A 10,998-nucleotide genomic window follows, 5' to 3' on the forward strand; every position below is an offset into this window, starting at 1 on the left:
AATCTCTATCACTTCGAAATCTGCAAGTGCACTCGCACCTTTGATATCTACTGTTATTCCCTGTAATCTTCCCATAGGTAGGATCTTTTGATGGTTCGTCATTTGAAATTGAATAGGAGACCATTGTAGCATAGGCCTGCCCATGCACTCCCATGCCTGCTTTGGTAGGATATTCACGTCCAATCCTAGATCCAAAATCACTTGATCCATTTCAAATTCCCCGATCTGCGTGGTCAATCTCATCTCTCTTCCTGTTCGCATTGTGTGCTTCCTGAGCTTCTAAACTATGTGCAGTTCTCCTAGAATGGTTCCAGCACATCTAGTGATGAGTTCTTGCAATCCTTTCATAGCTTTCCTATCACGTAACAACTTCATGCATGTCTCCAAAAATGTAGTGAGCATTGATGGGTCCATTTATGGTTCTAATTTGTCTTTACTTCCTAAAGTGGAGGCCTTTGCAAAGCTCTTCTTAGCTTCCATGAATGTCTCCTAAGCATGCTCCAAATCAAATTTTGGTTCCTTTGTTGGAGCCTTGATAGGCACTCTCTTCGAGCTGCTTGCCTTTGTCATATCCTGTCGTGATACCACTTCGGAGCATGATATTTACATTCGGGTCTTCCACGCACAACTCAAACCTCATCATTTGCAGGTTTTGAGTCGAGGGAGGTTGGAGTGCTCCTTGATCACAGAACCTCGCTATCAGCGTGGGGCAACCCTCTGTCTCATAATCAAACTGGGTACAATATAAGCATGATGGTCTCATTGGATTTGTACAATCGCGGGCATAATGCCCTGGCCCTTCGCAATTGTAACATATTAGCTGGCCACAACCTCTTCCCAGTCCCATTCTTCCTCGACCTTCTTTGTGCCCCTAAAATCTAGTATGCAACATCCATGCATTTTGATTTAGGGCCTATGTTTTGGTCTGAACTCTGTAGGTAGGAGTCTGATCCATCATTTTTTCATAACTTCTACAGGTGCGATCATCGTGGCCTACTGACCTACAGAAATTATAGAATAACTGCTGCGAATTCTGCGTATACTTCCGTAATAGATGGTAGTTATCTGTAGCATGCTTCCCTCCTATCTGACAAATCGCACACCATAATGCAGGCGTTGTTCTTGGTCCTGCTTGTGCCTCCGGTCTTAATGGCATTAGTCCTCCTCCTGCCAGGTAGTTCGCGAAGACTGGGCAATGGTTCTTGTCATGTCCCTAGCCTTTGCATTTTACACACCATGCCTCTTCACGTGCTTCTAGGTGATCCTTCCTATCTTGTTTCAAACTCTGCATCTCAAGGCAAAAGTTTTTCAATTGTGCATGGATCTATTGAACTCCTAGGTTAGGGTCTTGTATTGGGGTCTCGTGCAATCTCATCATGATCTCCAAGGCCTAGGACCGAGTAGTTAGCTTCTATTGTGACAACACGTTCCTTAGATGTGGTGTTAGTGATGCTACAAACCAGGCGTGGTATTTCCCATCTGTCAAGGTCATATTGGCTTCCCGAATTGTACACTTCAATCTCTGATCCAGCTCCCAGGGGGTCTCACCTGGAAGCATCACAATTTCCTTAAATCTAATAAATGATTATGTCTCTGATTTTGGCTTGCTAAATTCCTTGTTTAGTGAAACTTGGATATCTGCGATCCTTACGTTCGGATTATCATTGGAATTCTTAATGTACGAAGTTAGTGCACGATCCTGTAGAGTATTGACCAGCGTTGCTTTCTTTATATTGTCATCCGTGACTCCCTGCGCTTCCCATACAACCTTTACCATGAACCAAAACTGGTCTAGATATTCATTCCCTACTCCTTTAAACACTGGCAACTTTATTGTGCTTGCCATATTGAATTGTGGTGGTGGTGGAGGTGGTGTGGTCAAAGACGAGGTGAAGATGGTGAAACTGGAAATGTTGTAGGTAGAAGTGGCATGCGCTGAATTCACTGCTTTATCAAAATGATCGCACTTCTTGGTGAAACCTTCGCGAGCTCTTCCTCGCTTTCTCGCAGAGGTTAAATCAAAAGGCTAGTTTCTAGTTCTGTGCTACCTTTGTTTCTGTAGATCCTCCCAAGCTATCAATTTATTCGCATAACCCACTTTTCACACAATAGCATTTTAATCTAATTGTTCAAAGATTTAACGTACTTACCTCATGGTCCTTTGAAGAAGCGTCATTTCACCTCACTATAGCTGACTGAAGTATCTATCGCGAACTTAGTGATAAATCCTCCTATAATTTGATCAAGCCAGTGATCCAAAACACGCACGATCTTATCTTCCAATGCTTCCAGTTTGCGCACTAGCTTTGGAGTCCACACAATAGGTTTGTCAAGCCTACACCTTCCTTGACTATCTTCTAGCTTCATGATCCACTCATACAACTCAGAGTGGAAGGATGCAAAGAAAATTTTGGGGATTTCGGTATATAAGTAGCAATCTAACCACTCTTCCTTTGATAATCACAGATTCCTATTTTCCGGCACCGCAAACTTGTGAATATTTTTGTCCAACCACTCTTCAATTCCTTTCTTTGTCAGATTCTAGTGATACGACATCAGACATCTTTATGCAGATCCTAGTCCCAACAACGGAACCATTTGTTGGCTTGTTGGGGCCTAACCCAGGTTCAAAGTTAAGTTAGCCAAACAAATCCCAGTACTATTGGCCCTTTCGGAAACAGTCGGCAGAGCGTGGACTAAGGTCTCACCCATAGTAGTATGGGAGGGTGCTAGAAATAGGTTTCCGCACCCTGGAGATGTCTGCTGAGTTCAAGTGGTCCGCGGTTTGACCATGTGCGCAGGTTGCTTCACGCACTTTCCTGTACCTCACAACCCGATATATTGCCTTCACGTAGCCTTACCCAGGGGTTGAGTGTCACGCTTTGCATTATTACCCAAGATCTTACAGGTATTCCAACATTAGTTACTTAGATTTTCCCTCTTGAGTGCTTTAAGTGTACTTAAAAATATAAACCATTCATACAGGTGCACACAGTAAATAAACAATACATTTGCAAATTATATCAATAATTCATTAACCCAAGAACAGATACACAAAATGATAACAAACTTCTCTTTATTAATCCCTTCCTCGGTTACAGACTTGACTCTGCCCTGCGCACTCAGCTACAGGGGTCCGTGCACTCAACTGCGAACTACTAGGCCTTTGTGCACTCAGCTACAGAGCCTTCTCCTACTCTATGACCCAAGGACACACTTCAACTTGCAACTCAATTACTTAGACTCTTCTTCTTTCCATTCTCTACTGCTCTCTTAGAGCCTCGCTCTATTTATAAAATCCCATGGTCCGCAGACCATGGGTAGTTCTATCTAGCCGACATTACATTACAAAACTAGGGTGGACAACCCTATGACTCTATCATACTTTCGCGCCCCACACCCGCAATTCGCGAAGCTTTACAACAAGATTCAGTCAAAACTTGGGCTTTGAGCCCTAAAACATGCCTTGGGGGGATTCCATGCCCAACACATTATTCTACAATACACCATCGCATCAGCCAAAGCTCACATGAAACTTTCATGGCCATGGAATATTGTACAGTCAAGGTCCAAAACTATATTGATGGAGGCACTAGAAGTGAAGATGTGATATGTGGGGGACTTACCAGTTTAGGTCAAAGTCATCTCAATAGAGTTCAGGGCATTACACACATACAACAAAAATGAGCTCCATGAGGAACCAAATTATTTGTCAATTTGAGACTTTGTCCTATTATTAGTTTTGTCTTATATATCCATTGTCTCATATGTGATTTATCTTTTGTAATAAATGGTATGTAATGAAGTCCAGGGGACACATGTGGAATGTGAATATCCAAATATGGAATGTAATAAGTCATGTATATAATATAAATATTCATAGGAGTTGAAAAGTCATGAGGAAGTTAAAAGGTCATTATTATTTGTTATAAATAGCTCCTCATAACTCAAGATAGGGGATGGGATTCTTGGAGTCTTTCCTTGGCTTCTCTTGTAGTGTAGAGGAGATCGATTATTCTTTGGAGAAGTAAGTTGTGGCTTCATGTTCCACTATTGGATATAGTGTTTCATCTATGTAACAATGTACTAGGGATCCTTCATTTTTAATCAAAAGATCTATGAGCTAACACTTCTTCATACATGTATTGTAGATATAGTAAGACTATTCTTGTTATTTTATGGTCTATGTTGCTTTAGTTACGTACTAAGTTAATGAATTAATTTTTTGCTTAGCTATGTTTATTATTGAATAAGTGCTGTTATGATTTCATGACTGTTCTTTATTATGTGGAATAAATTTTAGCTAATCAACAAGCCTTTCTCTTCCTTCCCAGGCCCCCTTTAGGATAGTACTACTACTCTTCTAACTGGAGGATCATTTTCCTTTTACCATCTGTGGAATTTCCCTCATTAGGTGTCTCACAAAGATCACGTAGTTGCTTCCCCAAAGAGGTGTTGTTTTCTCTTTTGTGTGTGTGTAACCAAGGCATATATTTGAAACGTTTCCAATAGTGGTTGGACTGTATAGCTGGATGGGACTCCTACCCCAAATGGTGTGAGGTCTAATTAGGACTTCATTTTCGGGAGATCCCCTTACATGTTGGAAACATCCAACACCATCAAAAGCTTTGGCACTACAAGGAGGGACATATGATAAGATTAGCCTTTGAAGTTGGATTGAATCTCTTACCTTTAGTGGCTTCATCCTAGATCATAATCCCAATGTGTTTTTCTAATGTTTTAGATCTTTCAATCCCCGCATACTTTTTATACAACTTATCACTTTAAAATTCGATGGAAAGGGTATGAAATCCGTCCTTGAATATGAAATTAAATTTTCTCAATTTTGTTTCTTGAATGGTGTTTATTATGAATATATCGTCACATAGTTGGTTGTTTACCCTTACATTGGATGGTCATGCAAAGCAATGGTTTTATTCTTTACCCACTACTTCTATCTCATCTTTTAAGCAATTGGTTAATGAGATTCGTCATTTTTTTGACAAATATGAAAATCAATATGTTCTCAATGAAATATATTAGCTTATAATGGAATCCAATGAATCTCTTGAGCATTTTGCTGATAGATTCCTTCATCTTGTTATGAACTTACATATGAGAATGTGGATTAGCAGTTCTTGAATGAAAAGTTTTGTTTCCTAGTTTGGATATAAAGTAAAGTTTTTTAATCTAATTCATCATTTTCTCTTGATCAAAAAGTATTTCACCATCCTAAGGAAGAACCATATATGCCTTTTGTTCCATGCCCCCCCACCTTTTTGAAGTTTCGTGTTTTGAACCTAAACCAATTAGTAAATTGGAGGACAAATTTGTTGATGAAGAATTATTTTTTCCATCACATCTCTCCCCTGATGGTGATTCATATGATCTTATCAATCAACCACCATTAAATATTAATACTTATCTTGTTGAACCTCTACCCGTTAATCAAGTTGAATCCTTGGACAACCATGACCCTGATGATTTCAATTTCTCTGAATTATATGGTAATGATTGTTCAGCTAACATGGATAAATATTTTTTCCTAAAAGAATATCTAGATTTGCAAGAATTTCCAATGGAGTCAAATGTGATCATTGAACATTTTCTTTCATGTATATATCCTTTTGATCAAGAAGATGACATGCTTATCATTGAGGATTTTTTTGGAAATCTCGAAAATCTATTTGATCAACCTCAATTTTCTTTTGAATCTCATGATTTGAATAATGACTCATGTTTAGATAAGCATATGACCATGTTTTCTTAGAATTCAAATTTAAGTCAGGTGGGTAGGACACTTTAGCATACGATTATGGTTATGTGAGGTTCTTGTTACCTTAATGGTATTTGTGATTTTGGTTAGTTCAAGATTCTCTTAAAAGCTCTTGTTGTTAATTCCATCTCGTGGGATGTTGACCCTCTCTTGAGGGATTCTCATTTTCTTCACGTAAAATTTGTTAGCTCTCAAGAAGCAAAGTTGAATTTGATTGTTGAACTTCCACCGCTACATCCCATCACAAGAAAATCTTTAATCTGTGATGTGGGAATAGACAGTGGTTTTAACAAATGTCAAAATTTTCAATCTAACCTATCTTCTGCATCATCCATCAAAGAACCTCATTCAAAAGACAACATGGATCATGGTTAGCCTATTGATGTCTCTTATGTTGTAGATTTGTCTTTGATCATTTTTGTCCTGTCATATTTTCCCTAAAGGTTGTTTCCATGATCTTATCGCGGAATCCCTAGAGGAATCTTATTAGTCAGGGACCATGTCTCATGGCCTGTACTTGCATGTGTTTCATCAAGTCTTGTATAGTCATAGACCTCTTAGTTACTATTGTTGTGGAGTCTCTCATTTAATATAAATGTCGACTCTGTTACACCATTAGGATTGAACTTCCTATTTCTATGTGTTAGTGTGTATGTAATAAATGGTTTGTCCTTTTCATTGTATCACATTTTATTCTAGTCTTACAGGATCACATCCTTCCACCAAAAGGTTGGGAGTAACTTCTATGGCTGCATTGAAAGTTACATTTCACATGACTCGACCCTATACTTTTTAGTTTAGGATAGGATAGCTTGCATTTAGTTAGATGCATCACATTCTTGTTTTGTTTTTTCATCTTCCCTTTTTTCTCTTTTGGTTTTATTTCTTCTTGAATAAAACCAGTTTTGAGCTTCAAGATGATGTGGCTAATATTTTGTGAAAGGAAAGTTGTGGTAACATACAACCCTTGGCTTATTTGTTACCCTCTTCTTTGTTTTGGTTTATGTCTTTTAAGTCAATGATTTTTTGATGGGAAATACAATCCTTCATCCAATAAGATGTAAGAAAACCATGAGGCTCGTATCCTTTTAGGTTTCGCATTCTTGCACTCGTTCATGTTTATGAATAGTGTGTTCTTTATTATCTATATGAGTAGAGTAATATAAGGGGAAAATTTTTAGCAAACAAAGCAAAAAGGTATTAAACCTATCTCTAAAGTAGAAACCTCTTTTGTTCTCAATAAGTCAAGATCCTTCTTTCGCCCATTGAAAAATAATAAGTGCTTATACATTGTCCCATGAAAAAGAAAAGAAAAAAAAATAAAGGGTGAAAGAAGGGAAAGACATCCTACGTAGGGAGGTGAAGCAAGTGACTTCACTAGGGTACTGTTGAGGCTCACTAGTAGCGAAGCAACATTTTTTTTCTTAAAGCGACTCCATTGAGCTACTATCTAGGCCTGCTGGCAAAAGATCAATGCCAAATATGTGAAACTCATACCCTAATTTTTTTAACTCACTGTACTATACTACCCTTACGTCGACAGGATAATGATATGGCTTCCTTTATGTTGAGTTACACCAGTAGTGGAACTAGGAAAACTATATCTTTAACTGGGAAATATTGGGGAGATAATATAACTCATTGATTGAATTAATACTTCCTAGACGAATTGAGACTCCGTACCTACTTGAACCATTTCAGAGAAGCCAGGATTACCCCATTGTGTCACCAAGTGTTATCATTGTGATACTGACCCTCCAAAAAATTTTCCTAAGTCAATTTTGGAGCCTACATGAACTGTCGTTACAAGCCCCTTAGTGTTTTCACATTGTTTGATTTGTTATTCATGTTTTTTATCCTAGTGTTTCATCCTCCTAAGTAAATGTTTCCTAAGTCTCCTCACCTAACCATTATAAGCACTTGTGTTATATAGCCCATGGTTAGGTGGACTCATGAATTTTCTTGACTTAGAAATTGGCCTTTTATCCATGCACACACTCGAAATCACATGAAAAGCACACAAAAGAAAACAAAAGAGAGAAAAAAGCATCTTTAAGGAAATTTTGCACTTCAAGTTGATGAAGACATGCTCTTGTTTTGAGTGCACTCCTTCGAGTCACAGAAGTGCACCCTCCTTGAGTGCGCTCCTTCAAGTTGATCAAAGGCACCCTCCTTAAGTGCATTCCTTCATGCCAAAGATGTGAACTCTTCCTTAATTCTTGCATGAGCCTTATTGTTCCATGTGGGCTTACTCCTAGAAAGTAGGATCCCACATAACTTCCCTTAACTAAATCATTCACTCATCGACAAGTGGTGATCATGCATGAAACTAATTCGCATGTAATTTCTTTTAAATCAACCCAACTAATCATTTATTTTCATAATCATTCTCATCTAGGTTGGGTGCACAACTATGGATCAAGAAAGTCTTCGTTGATCTACATTACAAGTAAGTTTTGCATGTTGAATCTATTGATTTCATTTCATGTTTTCATTGTCAATCTTGCTTCCCATGTTGGCATTTTTTTGTTTTTTAGTTTATTTACTACTGCTTCAGTTCAATCTTGTTTTTTTAAGTGTTAATTTGTTGTTGCATGTTGAAACTCTACACATTCCTCAACTTTTCAGATTCTCACCATGATTATAATAACATCCATAAAAGCTTGTATTCTTCTCATTTTTATCATGAAATGTTGTTTCCAAACTTGTTCTTGAGCCATCCTTAGGCAAAGGGAACTTCTGCAACTCAAAGCCCAACCAACTCTGAAAATTGCACCAAGAATAGACCAGTATACCTCCTAAGTGCACTCCTTCACCACAAAGAACTAAATTCTCATTGAGTGCATGAACCCACCTCGAAGGCTTGAATGATTTTCCTTCATCACTTCAGCATGTGCCAGTGTTCCCTCCGTACCCTTAAGTGCATGAGCACATCCTAAAGTCCTAAAGGCTTGAAGGCTTGTCCCTTCATCCTCTTAGAGTGTGGAGTGTGGTCTCTCTTCTTCCTTGAGTGCATGAGCACACCATGAAGGCTTGAAGGCCCGAAACCTCACTCCATCCCTTCGAAGTGCACCAGTGTGCCCTTGAGGTTTTCCCTCTCTTGCTTGAGGGCCTGAGCGCACTACAAAGCCCTCAATGACCCTTGACCCCCCTTCGTGATTTGAAAGTGTGACCTCCTTGTTCTCATACCTACTTTCTTGTGCATGCAAGTGATTATGTGCTTTCATTCGTAGATTTACATTCTCGGTTACATTTAATGACCCTTTGAAAATGATTTGTTGAGACATTGTTGCATAATTAGTTTCGTAAAGCTAGTCTTTTCATCATGAGTGTGCTACCACAAATAAGTGTTTGAGCTACAAGTATTGTTACTCTTTCATGATTTTTTGAAGCCATGTCTCCCACTACATTTAAATTGGCCTCCAAGGAAGCCTCAAAAGAAAGAGTTGAGGAAGAAATTGAAGTAACAAATCCAACCATTCGCATATATGTAGAAACACAGTGATTAATTGATAAGTCTACAGAGGTCACATTGAGCAGCATAAAAGACACATTCATCTAGAAAGGGTTTCCTGATAACTTGGAAGATTTGGAAGAATACATCAATATCAAGCGGTCCAGGATGCATAAGATCACCTGAAAATTCCCATTCATCCCTTGTGTGGAAGTGATTGAACGGATTATTACACACATGGATGGCTCTCATCTTGTTATTCACAGTCAAAGTGGTGGTAAAATCACCACCAATTATGGAGAAGACATGCATACTTACTAAAAGATGCTTAGGCCCAAAAAATATGAAAATAATGACTTCTACACCAGATGGGCTGACCTCGACACAAGTGACATTATCAAATATTTGTGATGAGAGCCTACTGAATTTCAACACCACCCATCTGCAGTTTATTTGACCAAGATTTGCATAGATGTATATCAATATCTTATTTCCATGTGTTTTTGGTTGCATGGGCAGAAGAACACTGAGGTTTTTGAGGAAAAATCAGTATATATGCTCAATATGGCAGTAACTTGTCGTACAACTTTTAATTGGGAAGATAGATTGTCATTTGAGTTGCAACATTATGTGGGGAAGGAAAAAGCATATTTGAGGGTGAATCAGGCCCTGAAATTCTATATGTATACATTTTTTTTAGATGGAACCTATGCACAATATGCATTCCCTGGAATGTACTAGAACTGGACCCCTCAAGACAAGTTCCTAGTTTACTTTCACTACAGTGTTTTCAGAATCAAGCTTCAGAGGCACATATGACAGGTTGGATGAACACTTCTTTATAGTTATTTTCCATACGATATTTGAGATTTATCCTCCTTACATGACAGAATAGGTGAAGGAGTTAATACGTGATATCACAGACTAGTTTGCAATGCCTTAGGGTACATACATAAAATGTTTTGGTTGTCAGATATCCCTTCATCTCATGTCACGATATGTGACCAATAAGGTGGTCATGCAGAAAGTAGCAAATTAGTTCGACAAGTGATTGTCAAGAGCCCTTCATAGGAGGAAGAAATCCCCTTGGCCCACCTTCCCTTTGATGATCATATTTTATGAGCTGAAGAACCACAAGGCAACAATGATAGGAATAAAGAAGCGATATCACCTGTGCCTTGCAACAAAGGAAATCCATGGATATGATCCCAAGAGAGTGTGGAGGAAACATTATGAAAGGATTAGTTTCAATTTTGTGTATGCATCAATGTCCAAAGTAGAAGATGAGAAGGTGAAGAACTAGTATAATATGGTTAGAAAGGTACATCCAAGGATGGAGAATAGTTCATCCTAAGATCCACCAGCTCAAGACATGCAAGTACAGGAGGAAAAATAGATAACCCCTCAAGCCAAGGAATGTACCTCCTAAAAAGAGGATCATGTATGATTTGATAGGAAAGAGCAGTAGGAAATGGAAAGTTGATCCTTTGAATACATGATCTATTCAAGCATAACAAGGGAGGAGATAACCAGAGGAATAGGAGAAGAGGAAGAAAGATTAGTTTCTTGAGAAGCAATGAGAAGAAGAAGAAAGGAGAATAATAAGATATGAATAACAGAGGAAGTCCTAGGAGGAAGAAGCAACACAAAGACTCAAAGAAGTACAGTTGACTCGAGAGATAGAAGAGGAAGAGTTGGAGGAAGAGGATACCATCCAACCCATGGATGATGAACCAGGTTCTCCAGAAGAATATCCTCTCACAAGTGG

Source organism: Pinus tabuliformis, chromosome 4_2 (assembly GCF_031772625.1).
Source record: "Pinus tabuliformis cultivar Carrire ecotype Pingquan chromosome 4_2, CPIR1, whole genome shotgun sequence".
NCBI classification, from domain to species: Eukaryota; Viridiplantae; Streptophyta; class Pinopsida; order Pinales; family Pinaceae; genus Pinus; species Pinus tabuliformis.